Consider the following 27,586-nt stretch of genomic DNA (forward strand, 5'->3'; position numbering starts at 1 on the left):
ATAAGAATATTTCCACGTGGTTAATTGCTTCCTCAAAGCACAGCATCTGAAAAGGCAATAGAAGAGGGGAGTCACAATATCAGAGTGACACTCTATCCCTAAGGTCAGATTCTTTTGGCTATAAGCAAAGTAGGAAGTCAATGGAAAGGTATTTCAAAAGGACAAAAGTACCAAGCATGGGAGAGCACTGGGAGGCTATCACAGTGAGCAAGACACCAAGCCAGAAAAATAAGCATTGTACATTAGAAATAGCAACAGAGATACAGAAGGAACAGTGTCTTGTGTCTTTTCTTGTTGCTGTGACAAAACACTCTGGGGAAAAAAAAAGACAACTTAAGTGGAAATGGATTTATTTGGCTCACAGAGCTGTTCTGTGTCTGTCACTGCAGTCGGGGCAGTGGGAACTTGAAGCTGCCAATCAGTACATCCACAGTCAAGACCAGAGAACAGTGAGTTAGTGCACCGTGTAGGAGCTCATCTCCCTCTCTCCTTCTCATTCCCTCCAGAACCTAGTCCATGAGATGATGTTGCCACATAGAGGGTGGGTCTTCCCACCTCAGCCCAGTCAAGGAAATCCCTTACAAGCATGCCCAAAGGCCAACCTGCTGTAGACAAGTCCTCATTCAGACTTCCTTTCCAGGTGATTCCAGATTCAGTCATGTTGACAATTAAAACCAACATTCATAGATAAAGAACCTAGAGATGTAATTTATTTCTTTCATGGCTGGCTGGGGACGGGACTTGGGGCTCCATGCTTGCTAAGTAAGCTTCTACCATTGAGCCAGCCCTTGATATGTAACAGTGGTTAGAGAAGTAAGAATGTAGCATTTTGGTAGATCTTTCTCCAGGGTTTGGCTGGTTAAATGGATGGGACTGGAAAAGACCATATTGAATGAGGTAACCCAGACCCAGAAAGTTGCAGGTTCCCTGTCATCTGAGGTTCCTAGCTTCAAATCTTCCAATGTGAATATATAGCCTGGAGTAACTGCAGAAACCAAGAAAGTAAAGAGGCAGGGAGTCGGGGGCAATGGGGAGGGAAACAGCAGGCTACAAGTGATCTGAAGAGAAACTGGGAGGGACAGGAGGTGAGCTCTAATTAAGGCTGTGCAGGGAATAAACACAGGAGGATGAAGGAGGAAGAAACAACAGTACCGATGTCTGACAAAGCCAAAAGGAAGTGTCAAGCCAGAAATACCTATGAGATGGATAAGTTTGTTTTTAAATATTCATATGTAATTTAAATGAAATGTTCACATCTGGGATGACAGACTATCTAACAAAAACCACATCAGCATAAAAAGCTCTCTTTTGAGTTCTTAGAGTTGTCCAAAGGACTCCCTAAACATTATAGGCTATTGCTTTCGACCTTGATTTATGAAAACACCATGCACCTTGGACATGGGGCCTAGAGAACTAAGCTGGATCTGACTTGAAAACCTCATCTTTGAGGACTAGTTTCCATGGTACCAGAAGGTGTCATGCAAGCTTCTAAAGGAGGAAAGCAACCAACTCAGCTATGATATCTATGAGCCACAACAATGACCAGCAGGGCAAAATAAATCTACGGGGGCAGTGGTGACACACATATCTTGGTGATAACCAACAACTCTATAATTGGACATAAAGTCCACTCAAAAAGAAGAAAAAGTGCTTAGAGTTGTAAATCTAGCCAACCGCTAAGGGCTAGTGATGTCACTGATCTCGGAGGAGAATCTACAACACCACATCACTATGACAGCACTGATCCCTAACCACATTCTAAATATTTACTTTTTACGCCAACACATAAGTGTAGTTCTCACCCTCATCAAAGAAACTTCTCTTTGCAACAGACAGAAAACATGTTCCATTGGACACAATACAACACGAGCATTGCACCTAAGACTCTGGGAGCATTGCAAACAAGGGACAGAAGGATGGTAAGATCCAGAGGAATAGGAAGTTTTCTGTGAGATTGTATGCCCTAAAATGCAAGAAGATATATATGAAGTCTCACTGACATGGCTGCCTAAATATGACCTGGACAAGCATGACATCATTAGAGGTGGAAAGGGGAAGGCTCAGGAGGCCCCAACCCTACACAAGGAACTACAGGAAACTAAGGAATGCGGAGAGGGGGAGAAATAGCCTTTCCCAGCAAAGAGCACAGCAACTGATTATCCAATACCAAATGGTCAGCCTTGAAAACATATACAAACGAGTAACATTATACTGAACTATCTTTAGGACTATATATATTTGCACACACATATGTGTATTGTGAAATCAATATTTAAAAAGAAGCCGTGGATTTGAAACAGAGTAGGGTGGGGTTATATGGGAGGAGTTGGTTGGAGGAAAGGTGAGGAAGAAATGATGTTATAATCTCAAAAAATATTTTTTAAATGATAGTGTTAACATAAGAGAAAACAGAGAATTGGTACTTCTGCCAACACAGAAGGAAAGCTGGAAGAGCTTGGCTGATATGAGAAGACAAAGCTCACCAATGGGGGATGGAGCAACAACACACATCAAGTGCAAAGGCCCTGGGATAGGGGTGCAGTTTGTTCCTGAATGAGGAAGAGGCAGTGGGAAGCCGGACATTACAAGCTTCGCACCTCAAGGATTCCACCCTTACCCTGGGTGAGTCAGAAATGAGGGGATACAAAATTGGTGGCACAGGAGAAGCCTCCAGTTTTCTCCTCCACTCCACTTCCTTTCTTTACCAAAAAGAACAAGAAAGACTGGTCTAGATGACTATCTGGGACTGGGCAGACCGAAATGCATACAGGACATCATGCTTCTAGAGGTTACCTGGTTGCCTTGGCAACAGGGGCTTCCAAAAAACCTCCCCAGAGACTCCTCAGGCAGAAGTGGGCCTGACTCATTTCTTGTAATCCAGCAGTATGTGAACATTAAAAAAAATCAATTTATCAGCACTAATGGTCCTCCAACCTTCTGTTTCTCCTCTGCTTAGAGCTGTGTGCAGTGCAGTGCATTGGTCACCAGATCTTGCAGTGAGTGTGTACGTCGCCCTTGGTACAGCACCTTTGGTGGGAATGGGTCTTTTGTGAGGGGGAATTGTGTAGTATGAACCATACTTTATAAAGGAAATAAGTCATATCATTTGAATTTTTAAGGTTCAAATCCCACCTCTGCCTCTTCTAGCTGTGTGGTATCAGCCAGACCACTTAACTCTCTGTGCTTTTTGTTCCCTGTTCAAAGAACTAAGCACGATAACGTGTGTCTTGTGTTCAAGAGCTCCTCCCAACTGGAAACAAGCTTTCTGCACACCTCCATCTTGACTCCTCCTCAGCTTCACTTCTCCCTAAACCACCTCCCTCACATCCTTCAACTCATTTTCCCAGTCTGTTTCCTTCCTAGTTCCCTTTTTAAAAAATACAACATGTAGCAGATGCAAATGACTGGTACAACATGGGAAGGGGGTTCATCCTATCTTAAAACAGTAAGGCACACTGTCCCTTGGGACCCAAACCTACACACATTTCTATATACTCCCTCTGTCAACTCTTGATCCCTCAAGCCCCACTGCAGTCTCCGACCCAGATCTTTGTGAGGTGGAGCTGGAGGTTGCTGAGTGCTGCAGGCACTTTGCAAGCCGTGTCTGGATGGCCTTGCCAAGGAAGATTGGACCCTTGGAATCTGCAAGGAACTAAATCTGCCATCTCACTGTATCCCCCTGTCCAAGACCAGAAGACACTGCAGTAGGAAGCAACGTGAAAAAGAGAGGAAGCCTGCAGGGGGCTGAGGAGTTGCGTCCTGAGGATCCGAGTTTAAAGCCTCACCATCCACATAAAAAGCCAGCTACGGCTGCATGCATCTGTAATTCCAGCACTGGGAGACAAAGACATGCAGATCCTAGGAGCTCATCAGCCAAGCAAAACAATAAGTTCATTGAGACACCCTGTCTTAATGGAAAATAAGGAAGACAGTTGAGCATTGACACACAGGCATGCTCACTCATGACATCACACATGCACCACACCATTGCACATACACACAACACACAACAATAACAATGAAAGAGGAAGGAAGGAACAAAGGGAAGGAAGAAGGAAAGAAGAAAGAGAGGGATGAACAGAGGGAGAAAGGAAGGGAGGAGAGAAAGAGAGGGAGGAAGGCCAGGAGGAAGAAAGAGAAGGAAGAAAGAAGAAAAGAGGGGGAGGGGGAAAGAAGGAAGAGGGGGGGGAACAAAGAAGAAAGGGAGGGTAGGAGAAAGAAAGGGAAGAAAGAAGAAAGGAAGGGAGGGACAGAGGGAGGAAGGAAGGGAAGGGAAGGAAGAGAGTAGGGAAAGGAGGAAGGAAGAAGAAAAAAGGAAAAAGGAGTTAATTCTTGCAGGGTGATTGTGATGACAGGATATATCCACCCATAAATACATGGTAGGGAGGCACAGTGATCTTTGCCTATAATCTTAGCACTTAGGAGGACGACACAAGAGGATTACTGTGGGTTGGAGGTCATATAGGAGTTTCAGGCCAGCCTGGAGTGCAGAGTAAGACCCTGCAAAAAAAAAAAAAAAAAAAGACAAAATCTTTTGACAAAGAGAAGTGAATGCTCAGTCGGAATGTGGATGATCCCTACACCAAGGACTTTGAGCATCCCCATCACCCCAGACCCCAGGAGAATACAGCATAAGGATCTGCTGTGCCACACATTCCAGAAGTCCAAGGGCAAGAGCAAATACAAAGCTGTCTCCTCCTGGACAGAAACCCAAAGAGAGAGGCTGCACAGTGATAGGAGGAAATGAGGCAGGTGAAGAGGGCCAACTACCCAGTCTGGTTCTGTCCCTTAATTTGGGAGCCTTCTGCTTAGAGAGATAAAGAGATAGAAATGTAGATCTGGAGAAATGGCTCTGCAAAACTTGAGGATGTTAGTTCAAATCTCCAGCACCCATGGAAAAAGTTTGTTGTTGTGCTTGTAATCATGGCACTGTGGAAAGGTGGGCAGCAGACTCTCTAGGGCTTTCTGGCTGACCTAGCTCCAGGTTCAGTGAGAGAACTGTCTGGCACAGAGACATTCAAAGTCCTCCTCTAGACTCTGAACCTGCTCAAGAACATACATGCACATATGCCACACACACACACACACACACACACACACAAACACAAAAATGTGGTGATAGATCAGTAGATGATAGAGAGATAGATAGATAGATAGATAGATAGATAGATAGATAGACAAACAGATAAATATGATAGATTGATGATAGATTGTTTGATGATAGAGATGAGATACTCTGAAATCTAAAAAGATATCAAACATGAGAACAAAGAGAAGACTTAGCAGACTTTTTTCCAGAAAGCAAGTAGATGAGAATTTTCCAGATTTTTGAAAGATATTGCACTTATGTCAAGAAAGAAGTCAAGTCCTGAGTAGAATGATTAAAATTAAATTCATACCAAAACAACACAGTACAATGAATACAGAGAAGCTCATGGAAGCAAACAGAAGGAAGTGAAGTCACATCAGAAGACTCATATATACAAGGGCTCACATCTCCCAGGAAAAACAGAGTAGTATCTAAGGGTGCTAGGATTCTGGATATAAATTCTCTCTCTCTCTCTCTCTCTCTCTCTCTCTCTCTCTCTCTCTCTCTCTCTCTCTCTCTCTCTCTCACACACACACACACACACACACACACACACACACACCAGCTTTCTTTTGGAAATTTCCAGACAGTTCTCTGCTCGAGACAGCTTTTTTTATGCAATTCTAAAACCTCTCTGGATATTTCCTGACAGCTCTTCCAGATAGCTGAGCTCACAGACCAAGACCAAGTCTTCTTTTATTTACATATCGATTCAGTCATTTACTCCAGGTTCCCTTTTGATTATCCCACAAACCAGTATCCCATGACTCCAGCCTCTTAGTTCTCAAGAGATAGCAAGCACATAATAATTGCAAAATAATTCAGATATCTGCCTGCCTTTTTAAGCACAGGCAATAAGCTGGCTGAGTGGGACCCCACCTGAAATTACCATTTTTACCATACCTAGGCCTGGACCTAAACTCCCTCTGTCCCAGACTGAACTTGAACTCCGAAATCTGCCTTCCTTTGTAAGCATAAACAAAAAACTTAGCTGGGTGAGATCTTGCCCTACAAGTACCACTCCCTAAATCTCTTCATCTCTCCATCCTTAGTACCTTGTGACAAGCTGGCTCATAGTACAGCTGCCTCTGCTCCTTTAGAATTGTGAAGCTCCTTATACAATTCATATTGCATCCTTATATTTTATACAGTTGAGAAATTAATGTATTTTTGAACTCATGTTTTCAGAGTTCTTTCCCACAGCCTTAAGGGCTGTCCTGAAGTTCACAGTGTTCTATCATTTTTTCTGAGACATTAGATACACCCTCGCCTCCCAGACTCGTGCTGTCTCTGATTATCATTAACCTTGGCAGAGAGGACATGCCTCGAAGGGGGAGCATAAAAGTATGTACATTATTATACAAACAAGACTTATGCCCACAGCAATCATCGACAATATCAGAGGCCCATGGCCTACTGGCTCTGTTCCAGGGGTGGGAACCACATCATTCTGTCCCTACCATGGCCAAACTGGACTTATAAACCTTATCTACTAACAACAGCAGCAGCCTCCTCCCCTCTGGAGCAGTAGCAACTGAAATTTGATCCCAGAGCAGAAATTGCAGATGTTCTCTGGGGTCAAAAAAAGGATAATCTAGGGGTGGGGAGTACTGGGGACAGGGCACAAAGCCACCTGTCATGCCAGACACCTTTGCTAAGCATTGTGAACTCTGGGCCTTATCTGTTATCTGAGGCATTCAACCTGCCTCCTGGTAATGTACACTAGCCAACAGAATAAAGGATAAAGAATCTTTGGTGGGTTTTCAAACCCACCCTTACCAGTCTTGCCCCTTCTACCCAGAGTCAGGGCACTAGCTTCAAGAAAGTAAGGGTTCAGAAAGGGTAAGAAAAGTAAAGCCAACATAAAGGAATCCCGTGGCCAAGTGTGTCATGTTCATTCTCCCTCTTGAAGTTCATGACACAAACAGACCCATGTTACTACTGATTCTTTTGACATATAAAGGCTGGGCCTTTAATCCAAGCACAGGAGGCAAAGGCAGGCAGACCTCTGTGAGTTCCAGGCCATCCAGGGCTATATAGAGATCCTGTCTCCAAAAGAAAACAAAAATAAAACACAACAAATGAGGCAGCTGGGGCAACTAAGAATTTTAAAAAGAATCTAGGTCATGAAGGTTATCTTACTGCATGGCCTAGGTGAGCTCTACAGGGATGAGTAACTATTCAGAATGGAGAACATGAAGTTCAGGGTGGAGGTGGGGATCAGACACCAAACTGAAGCACAAGGTTAGAGAACAGAAAACTCAGGAATAGGAAAGAGTAGGATAAAGGGCAGGGGGAGGCAGGCAGGCAGGCAGACACAGAGAGTGATGTAGAGGCTATTGATTCCTGTATATAGATAAACTGAGGCAGGGGGATTCCAAGTAACTTGTCCAAACTAAGCAAGACTTGAACCCATTTACCCTCTGCCCTTCCCACTCTCCCCTACATCAGAGAGAAACTTACACTCAGCATATCATTCACAAAGAATCCCTTCCTAAAGACAAGGTCACATAAAGATCACACATAAAGTCATCTGGCACCACCCAAACTACTACTGCTCATGCCTGCCTTGGGTGCTCTGGCACATGTGACCTTTCCTGAAGCCACACATCTGATACAGATGACATCATCACCTTCTGGGCATGCTCACAGTTGATCAGATCCTTCTAGGTGAGCCTCGCCTCTGGTACTATGGATCTTTGTGTGCAGCTTCCCCTCAGGGTTTAGGGAGAGTGGAACCCAATACTCCCATTGGCTTCTTAGAAGGATTCTGCAGCCCTCACTCCTCATCCATCACAACATCCTCTTTACAACTGCTCAGCTCACCCTCCACTTCTCATGATGATGAAACTTAACTCACGTTCCATCCCAAAACTGGCCTGGAGATATGGTGTCTTTGGTAGAGTGCTTGCCTAGCATGCACAAAGCCAGCAGTGATCCCCATTGGTGAATAGGTAGGCTTGTGGCACATGCCTGTAGTCCAGCATTCGAGAGGTGGAGCCAGGAAGAACAGAAGTTCAAGGCTACCCTTGGATACATAGCAAGTTCGAGGCCAGTCTGAGATGCATATGATTCTGTTTGGGGGGTGGGGGTGGGAACAAGGAGAACATAGCCTTTCACTCAGGCCTCAGGGCACACATCAGAACCTGAATAAACTGGAATGCTAGACACAAGTCAGATGCAGTCACCCACAGGAACCTCCTCTTTCTGTAGGAACAAGCTTGGGAGAGCTACACACACACACACACACACACACACACACACACACACACAACACAGTTGCAAAATAAATGAGTTCACACAGTTGGCACAATGCCCAGCACACTGTAGGCATTCAGTAAGCTGAAGGGCTGATGTACATTCGCAAAAGAACATCTTCCCCCAACTGCACTTTCCCAAAGCACCTCCCCAAGGAGCCAGACGTACATGGGCAGCCAAGGTGAGAAATCTAAAAATCTCTTTGCCAGAAAAAGCCTGACCAGGTCCAACTGTGGCAAAACACCACATACGTCAGCTAGGGTTTGGCCCTGGTCATGAAGACTTAACCAACCTTCATTAGACACCCTCAGCTCTTCACATGAAGTAACCCTTTTAGCCTGAAACCACCCTGTGCAGTATGGGTGAGTATTATCTCATCTGATTATTATAATCACTTTTTAAGGAAACAAACACAAGCATGCAAAATAGAGAATTCCTGTAGTGTCTGAGGACAAGCGACAGCTGGGATTTGAACCTCAGGAGGTCCCACGATCTCAACCTCATTGTCGTGCTTCTCTACATGGTTACTGTCACACACCCTGTCCACATCACTAGGTTGGATGCAGATCAGATGGGGCACAGTTAAGTCTGAGACCAATGGAAAAGGTCATAGACCATTCTAGGTTCACCTTGTCAGCTCTCTCCTGTAAAGGGAGGCTGGTTCTGAGTTTTACTGTAACTTCCTCTTTCAGTTTCTTCATCCAGCACCAAAAACCAGTACTGCTCATCAAACGACCATGAGACAATCACCTGGAGAGGCTGGCTGAGTTTGATTTGCTGTGGGATGGGATGGATTGCATCGGCCAGGCTTCTTGCTTTGATTCCCACTGAGCTGGTGAGTTTGACAGGGTTGCTAGGGGCTGTGTAGATAGACTGAGTTAACCAAACAGTGTTACAGGGCCTGTTAACCCTGACCTCTAGCTGTCAGCATACATCAGGTAGCATGCTGTATCCCATAGAAAATGACTTTCTACAACTCTAAGAGGTGAAAAAGTGCTGTTGTTACCATCCTTGGCTTGCAGATGGGGAAACTGAGGTTCAGAAGCAGTGCTCAGTCCCACCCCAACTGAATCTGACAGCAGATGGTCCTAACACCCCAGAGTTTGTACTCTTGGGCACCCATCTGTCTGCCCCTCCAAAGACTCCTGGAAAAGAATGATGAAGCCTCCCCTCTCCTCCCTCTCACCCTCACCCAACTTCTTTCAGGATCCAGCTGCCTCCAAAGAGCCTGTAGGTCTCTGGGTAAAGACACTTGCATTGAGTCCTCTCTAAAAGCTAATTCGGCCATTTGCTCTGAGTTTCTAGCGGATGCTGTCGTCTCTCAGATTTCAAAGAAGATGAATGCATGGGTTAAATTGGATTAAAAAATTTAATTGAATAAGACCGAACCAGACAGCTTGATGGAAGACTTTGATCCGATAAAGGGAGAGGAGAGATGTGTGCTCCCAGGGCCAGGGTGTGATGGGGAGCTGTCTGGACCTTGTCTAGCCTCTTCTCATCGGCAGGAAAAACCAGTTATGCCAATTACTGGTGAGGTGGCCCTGGGGCAGTGTGGGGAAGACAACTTAGAAGCATCTTCTGAATCACTGTGTCCCAAACAAGCTGACAGCCTGCCCACCTCTCTGTCCATCCCGCCCATTCCCACCAGCAGGCTCTCTCTGAGCCCCTGAAAGTGCACACATGGGAATCTTGTTTCAGCTCATGATACCCTGCACATTAATATAACGGGAGCCCTACCTAAGAAAGAGCACAGCACATGGAGAGCTGGGAGATGGCTCCTTCAGTAAAGAGCTTGCTGCACAAGCATGAGGACCAGACCGGAGATTGATTCCCCTAAAACATACTTATTTTTTAAAGCCAGGAATGATGGTGTGCCCCTGGAACCCCATGCTGGAGAGGTGAAAACAAGTGAGTCCCTGGGGCTTGCAGGCCAGCTAGTTAATGAAGAACCCTGTCCTCTGAACTTCCTCGTGCACGTGCATAGATGTGTGCGGGCACACAGGTCCCAAAGGCAGATTTGTTAGCACATGCTGAGTTCCTTTCTAATTAGGCGAACCCCCGTGCTAAAATCCATATTTACAGTTTCTCTTTCAACAGCGTTGCACTACATGAGGTCCACCTCTCAGCAGCACCAACACCCACTAGAGAGTTTGTCAGAAAGGCTGCCACTCAGGAATTCCCACCCCGGGGGGTTCAGATGAGAATTCACATTTAAACATTCAGGTGGATGGGGGCTGGATTACATGCTGCGCTCTCAACCCTCACTGTACATCACAATCACCTGAAACGCCTATTAACACCCAGGGCTCAGCCTACCTGCCCAGCCTGTCCTTGAGAATCCCTGGGGTAGGATCCGAGTGGGCATTATTACTAGGAAGGGATCTACTCTAAGGCCTTGCTAATTGGGCATAAAGTCTAAGTGTTCATGTTTACACCCACGGCTCCTGCTGCTCTCAGCATCCGTCAGAGACGCTTCTTTTAGGGGTGGCAATGGTGAGTGCAGAGACTCAGAATCGATCACGGAGCTGAGACTAAGGTATGCTTGGGGGACAACCCAGAAGATTGTTAGAGCTGGAGAACAGAGGCACCACTGTGAAACACTGTCTCTGACCCAGCATGCCCGTTGCAATTGTGAGCGCACCAACACTAAAAGAGGCGGGAGACCAGCTGGGAAGAACGGAGTAATCAGGAGTGAGGGGAAAGGTGAAGGAGCGCATACGCGGATGGGATTGTCAAGAAGTTTTTTAAAAGTTCATCTATTCATTCATTTATTTATTTTTATATGAATGTACTGTAGCTGTCTTCAGACACACCAGAAGAGGACATCAGATCCCATTACAGATGGTTGCGAGCCACCATGTGGTTGCTGGGAATTGAACTCAGGACCTCTGGAAGAGCAGTCAGTGCTCCTAACTACTGAGCCATCTATCCAGCCTGTCAAGAACTTCTGGGGGGTGGGGTGGAAAATAGACATTGTTAAAGTGTCTAGCTGATTCCATAGGGAAGATATGACTAGGAAGCAACAGATTCAAGTTAGAATCTTTGGTGCACTGAGCTCCTGTTCCCACACAGTGAAGATGGCCAAAGCTGAGATGCTGCTCTTCAGCCACTGGAATCACTCCACACATGTCACATGGGTCAGTGTGGCTTGCAATGGCCCTGATGTCTTGACAACACTTGACATTCTTGCAGTTCTTCCCCTTCCTGGGCTCTCCCACCGCCAGCTCTATTTTCCCCTTTTCAAGTAGAGTCATCATCAAGAGGGGACCAGGGGTATCCTGACCAACATGTGATCCAGAAATTCTAGTCTCATACTCACATCCAATAGAATCAAATGCCTGTCACAAAATGACACATTTTACAGAAGCTTTGTTCACAATAGCCAACATGAGAGACAGCCCATGATCATCAGCAGAAAAAAGGAATAAACAAACGATGGTATATCCATTCAGTGGGATACATCTCAATAAAAGGAAACAAACTAAGGAATGCCGCAAAAATATGGGTGAATCTCAGAACCCTGATATTGAAAGAAAATTATCCGGACACAAAAACTAAATAATGTGATTCCATTTACATGAAATTCTTTTAAAATGTAAAACAAGGCTCAGTGATAGAGATCTGTGTTTGCCTCAGGTGTGGGCAACAGTGAGCGAGTGGAAGTCCACAGGAGAGTTTTCTGAACTGATGAAAATATATATTTTAATGTAGGTGATGGGTACGTGGTATCCACATTTGTCAAATGACCTCAATGGGGCAAGTCTCTTAGAGAAGACTACGCCTGTGTTCCCTGGCATCTCCTGCTTCCTTCCTAGATACCTTTCTCCTTCTCATGCTCAAATTTAAATTTTCTATTTAAAATGTCTTTTAATAAACCCAATTCTGCTTCATTAAAAAATAATCTAACTTGAGGGGGTTGGAGAAATGGCTCAGCAGTGAAGAGCTTACTGCCTCACAGTGGACCTGGGTTTGGTTCCCATTATCCACAGAAGATGGCTCAGAACCACTTGTAACTCCAGCTCCAAGTGACCAAGCACCCTCTTCTGGCCTGCCTGGGCACTATCTACACATGCACAAATCCATATGCACGCACATAAACACACACATATGCACAAACCAAAATAAAAGCTTTTTAAAAACTTGATCTTCTAGATCTGTGCATTTTACTCTGTGAAAATTATAGTTAATAAACAAAGCCATTACCACTGACTGTTGGTCCGGGGGTAGGGGGTAGCAGTGTAAGGCAATGAAATGCATGTGAGCTCAGGAACTCGATTCCACGTTCAGTCTGTGAGACCACAGGTAAAGGAAATGACCAGGGAAAGAAATAACATCAACATCATGACAATCACAACAGCATAACAGCCCAGTTCTCTTCCCACACCAGTTTCTCCCTCACTGCCTCGGTCCAAAAGGGAATGGAAACCAAAATTCAGTTTTCTAGCCTCCCTTGCAGGTATGGTGTCCCTAAGATTAGATACCATAAGATGTAGGTAAATTTCTACTAGGAAAGATAATTCTAGAAGAGGTTTTACATTTCCCACGATAGGTACATGAATGAATAAATGAAACAGATGTAGTTGTTGTAAACCTTCCCCGCTGCCTTTTTTCCATTTGAAAATAGACACAATGGCTGGAACAACGGCAGCCATCTTTTGACCTGGAGGCAACAAGTAAGCAGAAAAAGTGAAGGAACCAAGCTAAGAGGAAGAGCTGCCTACCTCCAGATTTGTGTACATAAACTCTTTAGGATGCGGAGGCTACTGTGAGTCAGACCCAGATTTTCCTATAGCCAAAAGCACCCTAACTGCCCATCCCCAGGGACTGTCAAACAGAATGGGAGTGAGCATTGTGACATGACAGAGCTGTCTGTCAGGCTCAGCTTGGGCTCCACACATCCTGCAACCCATCATCCACTTCTGCAGGAACCTTGACCACTCGACAATGAAAACAGGAGTGGAGGCAGGTTTCCCTTTTTATTAATGTACAAATAATACAGATGGTGCCAGGGTACAGCAGTTTAACAGCGATGTGAAACCATATCCACACAGCTCTTGTGTTTAAGTACAATGTGCAATAAATTACATAAGACAGACCTTCTATTGTACAGGCATTGCACTAGAGGACATTGCCCCATTGTAGGTTAATGTCCAAGGATGAATCACATTTAAGGTAAGCCAGTAGCAGCTATGCTATTCAGTAGCTTAAGTATATTAATGCACATCTGGAACTTATCGTATTCTCACTTTACTATGGTTGGGTTAACAGAATGCAATTCTATCATAAATTACAAAGCACATGTACAGGCTAAGCTAATGTAACCGGTTATCCTGGGTCACCTGGATGGAGGATGTGGTCCAATCGCAGCAGTCCAGAAATGTAAAAGATGGGAGTGGGAAAGTGAGTTCAGGCCAATGCAAAGTCAGAAGGTGTTATCATTGGCTACATACAGAGGGGACCACAAGCCAAGGAGTCCACAGTCCCTATAGACTAAGAAAAGCAACAACATGGATTCTGCCTTGGACCTCACTGCAGGGAACACTGGCCTATAAACACCTTCATTTTAGCTCAAAGAAAACCACTGTAGGGTCCTGAACCCCAGAACTGTCAGGTAATCTTTTCTTATGCCACTAAATCTGCAGTGAGCCAGAGGACATGGCTTGAAATGGAGGATGCAAAAGGATGCATCAAGCTCTTCTCTCAGCAGGACAAAAGAAGATAACATGTCCTGGACAGACAAATAAATTAAAATCTTGATCCAGCTGCTGTCACAAGGATATGTGCTGTGACAGTCAGATTCTTGCCACCACGATAAATACTTAAAATATCAATTTAAAGGAGGAAAGTTCTATTTTAACCCATGATTTCAGAGGTTTCCACTCTGGCCAAGTGGCTCTATCACTATAAGCTGTGACAAGGCCATCATAGTGGCAAACACAGAGTAGAGAAGAGATGCTCACTCGCCTCATGGCAGCCAGGAAGCAAGGATGGGCAAGGCCCATGCTAGCAAGACATCCCTAATGGCCTACTTCCTCCAGATGGGCCAGACCTCCCACTTTCCACCACCTCCTAAGGATGTCATCCTATCATAAATCCACTAAAGGGTTAATCTGCTGATTAGGTCAATCCCCTAGAACCAAATTCAAAAGCCCCAAGTACCAACCAAGCCCAGTACACGAACCTACGGGGACCATTTCCAACTCTATAAGCATAACACAGTATGGGTAACTATCTTACGTGAACTTTGTACCAATTGAAAGTCATGAGCCACTTTGCATGTTGCAGTCCTCCTCACAGAATTTCCCCGAGTCAACCACCTCCCACCCGCCGGAGCTGGGAGTGAGTGTGGTGCTGTTTACAGCAATAGAGAGGCTGAGTTCTATCACCAGGAGCACAGGGTCTGGGACAACAGCCAAGGCAGACCAGAAGCCTCCATCTTCGTATGTACCGCTCTCCAAGCTTTTTACTTTCATAAACCTTCTTTTTGTTGGTACATGTGTCTGTGTTTATGCACATGTGTGTCCAGGTGCACAAGCATGTGCATGTGGAGGTCAGAGATCAACATCAGATGTCGCCTCAATTGTGCCCCACCTTAATTATTGCTTCTGTGCATGTGTATGGGGTGTGTGTGTGTGTTTGTGTGTGTGTGTGTGTGTGTGTGTGTGTGTGTGTGTGTGTGTGTGTGTGTCTGCACACCTGTCCAGGCCAGAGGAGAGAGCATCACTTTGCAGTCTTTTGCTGAACCTGGAGCTCACTGTTTTAGTGAGGTAAACTTGCCGGGAGTTCTACCTGCCTCGATACTAGGGTTACAGGAGCACACACTCTCGGGTTTTTATATAGTGCTGGGGACCCAACTCAGCCCCTCCTGCTTACAAGGCAAGCAGTTTACCAGCTAAGCCACGCCCCCTAGTCACGCACCTTCTTCTGACGTCTTTCCGAGCCTCTTTCCCTATAACCTAGCTCTTTCTGCCCAACAAACCATGTGCACCTGCTGTTCCCACAGCACACACAACGCATCCCCGATTACATAACAAATTACACTCCACAGACACTGATCTTGAACAAGTGATCCAAAGGGTGGCGTTGAAAGAGAACATTTCTGAGGGAAAAAGCCACAAACCGTGCTTTACCACACGCCAATGTTTTTGAGTCACAAACAAACTCAGACAACAAAACGTCCCTCGTGCTGCTGGGGTCTGTCCACACTCACACTTCTGCCCCACCACATCGGCCTCCTCAGCCCAAGGATGAGCTCACAACATCCAGAGATGTGGATCTACAAAACCTCACTCATGTCCTGCTCCGGCCTCAAACCCAGTTGCCCACTCCATCCTCCCCCGGCTGAATCTGGGCACTTAAAAGCATCACGTGGGACCAAGCCAAGGTCATTAACAACCTGTTTTGTGTCACAACAGAGTTCTACCACCACACTCCGGATCTTCCACAGCCCTGAAACTTACATGGAAGCAGAAAGTATGGGTTTTCTCTCCTCTTGCGGCTGAGCTTTGGTTGTGGTTGCCCTGGTGTGGGGGTCAGTAAACTGTTCATAGGAGCTGTGATGGTTTGCATATGCTTGGCCCAGGGAGTGGCACTATTAGGAAGTGTAGCCCTGTTGGGGTAGCTGTGTCACTGTGCATGTGGGCTTAAGACCCTCACCCTAGCTGCGTGGAAGTCAGTGTTCCGCTAGCAGCCTCCAGATGAAGATGTAGAACTCTCAGCTCCTCCTGCACCATGCTGGCCTGGATGCTCCTGCCTTGACAATAATGGACTGAACCTCTGAACCTGTAAGCCAGCCCCAATTAAATGTTGTCTTTTATAAGACTTGCCACGGTCATGGTGTCTGTTCACAGCAGTAAAACCCTAAGTAAGACAGGAGCCATTCATGTTAGTTTCAGGAGTCTGTGGGATTGTCACCTTGCAAGAGTGGCTTGTAAATTTGTCCCCGAGCTGTCCAGTGAGGCTTGGTTTCCCTATCAGAGGCAGGTGATTAGACTCTGGGCAGAGGCTTGGCTACCACTTGATACTGGAGACACATGTGGCTCAGCTGACAACCACTCTCAAAAACCAGTAAGTAGATAATCCCATTCCCAGCTTCCCAGTCCTTCAGCCAAGGACCTAAATAACATAGAGCAGGTATATCCCATCCCAACATGCCCTGTCTAAAAATATGGCCTGCAGAAAGTGAAGGATAATAAAGTACAAGTCTTACTTAAGCCACTATGTTTCGAGATCCTTTGTTGTGCAGCAGTTGCTAAGGAACCCAGACAGAGCCATCCCTTGCTGAACCAAGATGCTGAGTCATATGGGAAACTGACAGGTAATGTTCGAGGTAAATAACCCCCTGTACAATCACTGAGCCCAGAAGTCGATATATCAATGGTTGTTCCAGCCAGCAGACAAAGTGGGCACTGTGATGGACAACTCTTCCTACAAATGAAAGGGAAAGAAGGGTCCTCCATGAAAGCCATGCTAAAGACAAAAGCACTATTTGCCACCCTGGCCTGTCCCTCTCCTCTTGGCCATGATGATGTCCTTGGGTGACACTGAAGCTGTGAACCTATTAAAGACTCCACTGGTCACCATGCTGGACTAGAACTTTCGACAGCTCAGCCAGACTCCACTGAAGCTGGGGCGTTTATCCACTGAAGCCTTAAATTCCCTCGTTACCTCTCTATGACCCCATTGTCTTCTGGCTATAAGAACCTAATATTATTCTCATGACAGACCCCGAACTGAGCCACCAAACCATTTAACCTTGGCCTCAGGGCTCTGACCAGAGCATGATCTTCAATGATGACTTTAGAAAAGTGACTCTCAATCTTGAATGCCGGTTACAATTATATGAGAAGCTTCAAAAACTGATGCAGATGACCAGGTCCCACCCCAAGCCAATTCTATGAGCCATTCAAGGATTAAGACTTGAACATGAATGTCTTTCATTCTTTCACAATAAATTCTAGAATGAGACAGAAAGCTAAGTCTTTCTGCTCTGGTCTGAACTGAAGTTTGCTTCCAAACCAGTTGTTTTCAGCAAAAGCCGCTGGGGACACTTCAACAACCACCACCATTCCTCCCTATCCTCTTAGTCAACAGGTCCTGTCCACTTCACCACCTAACATCTCCAACTGTGGCATCAGTCCAGCACAGACGCCCTCCCCCAGCACAGACCCCCCCCCGTTCAGAACCCCCCAGCTCAGACCCCCAACAATGATGCCCCTCCCCCACTCCCTCACCTTCCCCCACACAGACTTCCCCAGCTCAGACCCTCAACAGAGATCCCCCTCCTTGCACAGACCCCCAGTACAGACCTCCAGCATAGACCCCCAGCATAGACCCCCCCAGCATAGACCCCCAGCATAGACCCCCAGCACATCATCTCTCAAGAAACCTCCCCACCCCTCCACCCCCACCCCCGCTCCAGGCAGCCTCCCCAGTCTCTTCCTCCTGCTTCTCTTTCTGCCTTCCTGCAAGGTGTCTCCAATCCCAGAGCAATCCTTCTAAAAACTCAACAAGACAACACCTTCGGTTAAAAACTACTGTGGCTGTTGTGACAGCTCAGGTCTGTGATCTCTGCACTTGGAAAGCTGGGAAGAGAGACTGTGAGTTCTAGGACAGCCTGGACTATATGGTGAGTTCAAGATATCCTGTGTGGATGTATACATACACACATATACGTGATGCCAAGTTAACTTAATATTTTTTAACTCCTCCCACGGGTCTGCATCCTTCTCCAGTGTTACCAATTCACAATCTCCAGATGCCCAATGAACTTAGAGCTCTCCTTTTCCCACAGAAGTTTCTAGAAGTCAATGCTCCAGGTCTTCACTGTCTAACAGGGCACCTTTGAGCTGTATGCACATTGTACCATGATAAGCACTGGTCAAGAACACAGGGTCTTGTTTTTCTGGTATTGGTGGTTGAAGCCAGAACCTCTCGAGCGGGTAAGTGCTCCACCACTGAACTACAGCCCGGTCCCTCTTCTTACTTTTCATCGTCAGACAAGTCTTGATAAGTTACCCAGCCTGCCCTTGAACTGGATATGATCCTGCTGCCTCATCCTCCCAAGCAGCTCAGGTTACAGGCCTGCGCCTGTAATTAGAGCTCAGAATTGTTTATACATTTATTTGTCCGTTCATTTGTTTGTATGTAGGACACCTGAGTGTAAAAGTCGGAGGCTGGCTTGCAGGAGCCGGTTCTCTTCTTCCAAGTTCCAAAGAACTAACTCTTTAATGGCGCTGAGCCATTTCACCCTCCTAAGCTCAGAACTTTCGGTGTTATGTAATCTTAATTCACTTGAACTTAAATGGCCATCTGAGGCTACCAGCAGTACCTGGATTACAGAAATGCCAACTTTTCTTCCTCCGTTTCTCAGTGCAATGCTGCGAACTGGGAAAAGAGAACGGTCTAAAATCTCACCCTGCCCTCTGCCGGCTGTATGCTGAAGCCGCACCCTGTAGGGTCTCCTAGACAAATGGTGCGATGCTTGGAGACTCCTGTAGAGGGCGCTGAAGGGACGCTGCGAAGGGCAGGGGCTGCTCTGCCCGCCTCCAGGACTATCATCCCCAAGGTATGGCAGCCTGCAGGGGTTTTCAGAAGATCACCAGCCCAGCAAAATGTTTCTTAACTACTGAATTGTTTTTGGCTCACCAGCCCCTTGGTGCACTGAACCACAGACTAAATCCAAGTTAAATGGCCTCCAGGCACCCCACACCCTCCAAGCCCCAGGTATGCACTCTCTGTAAAACCCTGAACCCGGAACTAATTAATTACCGCCCCGCGGTGGAGTTAAACATAGAGCACCCCATACTTAAGGAAGCGAGATTATGTGAGTGAGCCTGGCCTAACCACATAAATCCTTTATCCGTCTCTCAAAGACTTTGAACCAGTGGAGATTGTAGGCAAGGATTTGGCTTAAATGAAGCGGCCATGTGACATGGAACAGGAGTGGCCACAGATAACAAAGTGTCTAGGAAACTGCCACCTCAGTCGCACGGTGGGGGCGGGGGAAGGGAACCTGCCAACCTAGGGACTCCCATGAGAACTCGAACCAGCTGGCACCACGATGTCAGGCTTGCCCTGCTGAACAGAGGACAGCTGGGCTGTACAACTGGGCACTGGAAGGTAGCTGGAGCCCTTTCCCTACAGCAGATGGAATTCAACCAAGGGACTCACTTGCCCTACCCCCAAATGGCATCCCTAGTCCCCTTCTGTATTGTTTCTTTGTTATGGTTTAGATGTGTGAGTACATGCTCATGTATGGACATGTGTGTAAGTGGGCATATTTGTGTGAGAGTGCACATGGGTGCCATGTGATACCTCCTTCTGTCAGTCTCCCCTTTAATTTTTTGATACTGGGTCTATCACTGAACCGACTCTCCTATGTCTGCTTCCCCAGTACTAGGACCATACACTTGGACCACCACACCCAGTGTATTGTGTAGGATTTGAATCAGGCTGAGGTATCAACAGTGTATGTGCAGTTCCCACAGACACTGCCCAAGTCCCTGGGTGGGGTTGTTGATGTGTCTTCTCATGAGTTTGCTCCCTATGACCTTATCCCTGCACTGGTAAAGTTTCCATCCCTTGTGTTCCGGTCTTGTCTCACAGACAGAGTGGTGTGTTCTGGACATCTAAGCCTCATTTCTACTTCTTTCTCTGCGGACTCTGTCCATTTGTGTCCATTTTTCTTTCTGTCAACTCTGCCGCCCATCTCCCTTTATGAAGAAGAGGGTTACTTAGCTCTTTGTGTCAGGTTCCCAGAGATCTGATCTTTGCCAGTTTGATGGCTGAAGAACACTGTGTGTCCCCTTGGGTCCTTATCCATGGGTGGTGTTGAGCATCTCAGATGGGAATTCCACTGGGGAGGGGCTGGGAGATGACTCTGTGGGTGACAGCATTTGCTGTGCAATGATGAGGACCTTCTGAATCCCCAGCACACACACAGATCCTAGCATAGGCACGTGTGCCTGCAAGCATGGCATTGCTGGGTAGACTGGGCAGGTCCTGGGTGTTTGCTGTCCACTCAGTCAGACTGAAACAGCCACAGGGGTCCCGTTCAGTGACAGACCCTGTTGCCAAGGCAGAAAAGTGACGGTGAAGGAGGAAGACGCACATCATCCACATGTGGCTCCTGCACGTGGTACCTGGGCACCCACACCTACACACTTATGTGTCATACATAGACATACACACACACATACGCACACACACACACACACACACACACACACACACACACACACGTGTTTTCTGTGATTCTGTTGCTGTAGCTCCCATGGTGCCACAGCTCTGGTTCTGTGTCTGAAGGTCCACCCAGCAGTGCCTGGCATGGGCCTTTCTTCTCTCATTGCCACCTAAGCAACACAGTGAGACAGCTATTCCCACAGTGACCGCACAGTGTTAGAAGGTATTAGAAGGTATTATATGGCTACGTGCAAACACTGAAGGGATTTGAGCAGCCTGGCGACCTCAGGGTTCAGATGTGGTATGCACTACCCTTTTCTGAGCTCTCTATTCGCTGGGGGCTGCACAAGGGCACTTAGTGAGGCACAGAATGGTCAACCATGGGACCCCACCTCAACGATTTTAGTGTGGATGGTGGAAGCCCCTCAGAGCACAGTGAGGAGGGCTGTGCAGGGATGGATGAATCACTTCCTCATGGTGATGCCCAGAGGGGTTTGCAGGTGCAGCCCCTCAAGGGCTGGTAGATGCATATCTGGTGGCCATAGCAGCCCGTTGACACTGCAGTGAGCACATGGGTTCGGAATTTGTCCCGGGGTTCCCCAGCTGAGATGCAGAGAGCATTCCAGTATGGTGGGCTCAATGAGCACAAAGAGGAGGGAGTGGAGGCCTCAGAAGGGACAAGCCATCTGGAAACTGTGTCAAGGAAAGGTCTCTAGGACCCTGGGTAGATTACTCCAAGTGTGGTGGGGGGGGAGGTGCGAATGCTCGTGTGTACATGGGAGACCAGAAGTTGGTGACAGGTGTCCTCCTTAGTCACTGTCGCCTTGAATGTTTGAGACAGAAATCTGAACTTGGAACTCACCAGTGGGCCTGTCTGGGAAGTTTCCCCAAACTGGGATTAAAGTATATGTCGATCAGAAAGGGAGTTGTAAGCCAGGCTTAGGATCCTAGCACTTGGGAGGCTGAGGCAGGAGAATTATGAGTTTAAGGCCAGTCTGAGCTACAGAGCAAGCTTGTGTCTCCAAACAAAAAGAACCTCCATTGCAAACAACCAAAACCAAACAAAACAAACCCAGTCAAACACAGGTACCTTGGAAGCGTGAAGCTCGCACTTGTGCGTGGCTCTTGCTGAGGTGTCTGTGCAGGCAGCAGGGCTCCTGCCCTCCAAATTAATTTCCATGGAGAACGCAACAGCTACTAAATGTTGTACCAGTTAGGGACCACTCTGGAGACACAAATCACAACAGTAATTTGAGCCAGAAAATGTTATAAAGAATTAACCAGACAACGGGATTACAGGCTAAGACACAAAGAAAACGTTGACAGATCAGGAGCAGATTTGAGGAACAGTTCCTTCAGGCTCAGAGCACCCGTGCATAGCATCTATCACGCAGCAAATGGGCACACGGTAAGGGAGTGTCAAGTGACATCTGTCCAGCTGTAGCCATACATGCAAGCATCCCCCCGTTGTCTCTAGATGACTTCTAATACCTTCTAACACTGTGCGTGCGATCACTGTGGGAATAGCTGTCTCACTGTGTTGCTTAGGTGGCAATGAGAGAAGAAAGGCCTGTGCCAGGCACTGTTGGGTGGACCTGCAGACACGGAACCAGAGCTGTGGCACCATGGGAGTTACAGCAACAGAATCACAGAAAACACGTGTGTGTGTGTGTGTGTGTGTGTGTGTCTGTCTGTCTGTCTGTCTGTCTGCACATAAGTGTGCAGGTGTGGGTGCCCAGGTACCACGTGCAGGAGCCACATGTGGATGATGTGTGTCTTCCTCCTTCACCGTCACTTTTCTGCCTTGGCAACAGGGTCTGTCACTGAACGGGACCCCTGCAGCTGTTTCAGCCTCACTAAGTGGACAGCAAACACCCAGGACCTGCCCAGTCTACCCAGCAATGCCATGCTTACAGGCACGAGTGCCTGTGCTAGGATCTGTGTGTGTGCTGGGGATTCAGAAGGTCCTCATCATTGCACAGCAAATGCTGTCACCCACAGAGTCATCTCCCAGCCCCTTCCCAGTGGAATTCCCATCTGAGATGCTCAACACCACCCATGGATAAGGACCCAAGGGGACACACAGTGTTCTTCAGCCATCAAACTGGCAAAGATCAGATCTCTGGGAACCTGACACAAAGAGCTAAGTAACCCTCTTCTTCATAAAGGGAGATGGGCGGCAGAGTTGACAGAAAGAAAAATGGACACAAATGGACAGAGTCCGCAGAGAAAGAAGTAGAAATGAGGCTTAGATGTCCAGAACACACCACTCTGTCTGTGAGACAAGACCGGAACACAAGGGATGGAAACTTTACCAGTGCAGGGATAAGGTCATAGGGAGCAAACTCATGAGAAGACACATCAACAACCCCACCCAGGGACTTGGGCAGTGTCTGTGGGAACTGCACATACACTGTTGATACCTCGGCTGCTGCCTCACTCCTGGGAAGTCACCCAGCTGATACTGTGGCGCCTGTCAACTCTCAGTGTCCCACAGCATTGCCTGAAACAGCACACATTCAGGCAAAGCCCATATCGCAGGACACCAAAAACATGCCAAACCGAGTGAGTTCAGCTCTCCAGCACTCACATTTTAAATAAATAAATAAATAAATAAATAAATAAATAAATAAATAAATAAGAAAGAAAGACATGGCATGTATCTTAATCCCAGCACTGAGGTGGCAGAGACAAGAATCTCGTGGCCAGAAAGACTAGACCACTCCGTGAGTTGATGATTCAGTGAGCGATCCTTTCTTAAAAATCAAAATGGAGGGTGTTAGCATTTTGTCTAAGCTCCTCCACACAGTTACCTGGCAAAGGCCAGGTGTGCCTGACTCACTTTTATAAAAGGGGCTGCTTGCCCGCTCTGCTCTCTCTTGCTCTTGCCTTTTTGCTACCACTCTATCCCCTTCCCCCTTCTCCCCCTCTCTCCTCATTCCCCTCCTCCTCTCTCTCAGTTTGCTTGTGCTGGCTCTCTCTCTCTCTCTCTCTCTCTCTCTCTCTCTCTCTCTCTCTCTCTCTCTCTCTCTCTCTCCACCCCCCTGTCTCTACTACCCCCCTCAAGTCCCTCCCCATGCCCTGAATACATTCCTACACTGCTGTGTGACTGACCCCTAGGGGGAGGGGTGGTGGAAGGGATGCCTCAGCCTGCAGTCACCCCCTCCCCCATACCTTACCACACCTCCACAAAACACATCCCCCTCTCTTTCTCTTTTTATAAACACAACGTTGAGGTATCTTAGCAGGATAGGTACTACCTGTCAGGGTTGACCTGAGTTCAATCCCCAAGACCTGAACATTGAATGGAGTAAAAATCTCTTCTGACCTCTGATTCCCATGTGTGTTTACTTTCTCCACACACAGTAAGTAAATATACTATGTTTAAATAACAATAAATGTAGAAAAACTTTATGTAGAAAATTAAAAAAAAAAACTTTAATTAAGCAATTGAGAAACTTACCCAATTATGACCTCTGGCCTACACACACACACACACACACACACACACACACACACACACACACACACTGTCTTGTAGAATTAATACATGCTCATGAAAACAGGCTTGTAGGCATGAAGGTGTAGCTCGGCTGAACAACGTAAACTTGGCATACACAAAGCCCTGGGTTTGATCCCCACCACATAAGTAGAGTAGAATTATAGCACCAGCACTTGGATCCTGCCTCAGGTCCTTTTTATTGGTTTTAGATTTATTTGAATTCTTGCTGGCCTGTGTGTGTGTGTGCACTCATGTGCAGATGCCCAGAGGGTAGAAGAGTCTGTCAGATCCCCTGGCATCACAGGTGGTTGTGAGCCACCCAGTGTGGGTGCTGGGAACCAAATTCTGGTCCTCTACTAAGCAGGAAGTGCTCTTAACAGCTGAGCCATCTCTCTAGCCCACTTTTAGCTTATGTTTTAATTTAATATTTTGTTAGCATGACAAGTAATGGTTTCTTCCAGAACTGGATGGTGTGACCGTGTTGCTGAAGACCTTGCCGGCTTCAGCTGCAGAACACACAGAACTTTAGCTGGAAGGGATCTACAAGCTCCCTCTAGGCTGGCTAGTATTCAGAGTGCTGGAAGGTGACATTCAAGCTGCTGAGGGAGAAAAGCTATCAAAGGACCTTACCCAATTATGAACCCTGAATGTTCTAATACCAACCTGAAGGCCAGACACATTTACTAGTGCAATAGTGACCTCCTGTTATAGCGTGACCAACTGGTTTCCACTCACGATGTGGTGACAGCCTTGGTTGGCAGAGTCCCAAGTTATCAGAGCATCATGTGCCCCCACCACCAAGCACACACTATCAGTGCTGAATCATGGGCCCTAACCCATGACATCATCTAAGCCTGATCACTTCCTGAAAGCCCCACCTGTAAGCACCACAGTCAGTGTGATGGTTTGACTGGGAACTGTCCCCACAAGGCCCTGTTTTTGACAGTGGGCCCTCAGCTTGTGACCCACTTTAGAAGGCTCAGCTCGAGGAAGCAGGCACTAAGGGTGGGGTTTCCAGGGTTACACCCACCCTGTTTCCAACCTGGGCTGTCTGCTCCACTGCAGCTTCATACACTTTCCCCACAGGGACAGACTGAACCATCCCGAAACCCTGAATAAAAATAACCCCAACCTTGCATTGCCCCTGTCGGGTGCTTGGTCACAGCAATGAAAAGGTGACTAGGAGTCTGCTTAGATTTCTACCCTCTTCTTACTTCACAATAGGGATCCAATGCCAGCACACGAACACAGTAAGGCCATCTCAAGCCATCTCCAAAGCACAGCACACACATGATGTGATGGGTACAGTCCTAGGCACAGATTTAACGTGTAACTGTTTGTGGATTTCATGTCGACAGAAGTGACTTGTCTAACTAGCTAGTATTCAGAAAACAGCCAAGGAGAGCTATGGGGCACATCTGTAAATTCTACGCTTGGGGTTGGGGGTAGAAAGATCAGAAGTTCAGGTCCAGCCTCAGCTACATAATTGAGGCTAGCTCTGGTTACATAAGACTCAAGAAAGGAGAGGTGATGGAGGAAGGAAGAAAAGGGGGAAGGAGAGGAAGTGGGAAAGGAGGAAGAAGGGAAGGGAAGGGGAAGACAGAGCTGAGAGGATGGGAAGCATTTCCCAAGGACACTTAGGCAGCAATCAGGAATGCCCTCCAGGGTCGTCCACCCCAGCACCCGTGCCTACTGTACCAGGCTCAGCTCATCTACCTCGAAGACAAATGAAAAACAAAGTGGTAAAGTGGGGAGCGCTGCTCCAGGGAGCCAACACCCCAGGAACCTGCTGAGCCCCTCACCCTCTCTCTACTCCCTCAGACTCGGGGTGAGTCAGCAGCATGCGGGGAAGTGCTTGCCACACTTGCTGCATGGACATCGGCAGAGTCCACGCCTGGATTCCAGAACCTGCTTCTTACATCCCCATCGATTTTCTGAGCCTATTTTTATTGTTGCTCTTCCCGGTGAGCGCTGTGTGTATTTTGGGCTGCGTCCTTCTCATAAATAAGTAAACAGGCAGGTAAATACGAGTAAGAACGGACATTTATTAAGGACTTGGCATGGCACCAGGGATGTCGCTCAGTGGTTAGCCTCTGTGACCTTGTTCCCGTTGTAAGAGCCCAGCAAGGCCAATTTATAATGATCCTTGTTTTACAAAGAAGTAAACTGAGGCTCAGAGACCTGAGGCCACCCTTCTCTCACAGAGGCAGAGCTGAGGCTGTGGAATTACTGTCAGTTCCCCCAGAAGAAATCTGAGTGTTCCCTGCCCCGGTAGTTCCACTCTCAGATAAGTGTACAAGACACATGAACATATAACTTCGCACAGGCACATACAGGAATGTCCCCTGCTGTGTTAGTAACAACAATCACGCCTGGGGAAAACCCATATGTCCATTATCAAGGGGATAAGTGCAAGTCACAAGACACACAGTGAAGCAGCATGTAGCCATCAAACAATAAAGTGCCAACCGGCTGCACTACCCAGTGGTGCACTGGAAAGGTGTGCTCAGAAAACAAGGCCAGTTGTAAAAACTGCTGTGGCTGAATTCATATGAAATATCCAGAGACGGTGAATCTGAGGAGACAGAAAACAAAGAGGTGATTGCCACAGGCTGGAGGACAGAAGTAAACAGGGAGTGAGTTGCTTGTGCATATAGGGTTTCTTTGCAGAATAAAAATGTTCTGGAGTTAGACAGTGGCAGTGGTCACACCTTTCCTAACCTCTTACCTCTATCTATCTATCTATCTATCTATCTATCTATCTATCTATCTATCTATCTATCTATCTATTCTACCTCTCTCTGTCTCTCTCTGTCTCTCTGTCTCTGTCTCTCTCTCTCTCTCTCTCTGTGTGTGTGTGTGTGTGTGTGTGTGTGTGTGTGTGTGTGTGTGTGTGTGTTATGTTCCTATGTGTACACATTTGGGCATAGGCACTCACTAAGCCTGGACCTCACCAATCAGTGAGGGTGGCTGGCCAGTGAGCTACAGAGATCCACCTATCTCTCTCCAGGTCCCTTAGCCTGGTCACTGACATCAATACTGAGTCTTCTTTTTATGTGGGTGTTGGGAATCTGACCTCAGGTCCTAAAGCATGTGTGGCAGACACTTTACCTAGTAGTCTCCTACCCAACCCACCCCACAAAATTTGTCAGCTTCAGAGTAAGTGAATTAAGTCTCAATTTTTAAAAAGAGAAGAAAAGAGGGAATTAAGCTTAAGGCTCTTGAAACCAGAGCCTCTGTTGCTGAATTCTGACACTGTGGACTGGCAAGGCCCAAACCCCATTTTACATCCAAGGTTTTTGTCTGCCCTGAACTCCAGTCATGAAACTTAAGGAGCTGAAGCCAAGACCACATGTGAATGGGAGGTGACCTCACTGAGCTGACGGTTTGGAAAGAGTCCAGCATTTCTGCTGATCTCCTAGAGCCAAGAGAGTGCTCCCATTTCATAGATGAAAACACCGAAATTCTACCCATCCCAGGCAGAGACCATCCTTTTGATCCCACTTTCAAACTGTCTTCAGACTCTGTTCACTGCTCTTGGCTCCTCTCACATC

Source organism: Rattus rattus, chromosome 2 (genome assembly GCF_011064425.1).
Source record: "Rattus rattus isolate New Zealand chromosome 2, Rrattus_CSIRO_v1, whole genome shotgun sequence".
In the NCBI taxonomy this organism is placed as follows: Eukaryota; Metazoa; Chordata; class Mammalia; order Rodentia; family Muridae; genus Rattus; species Rattus rattus.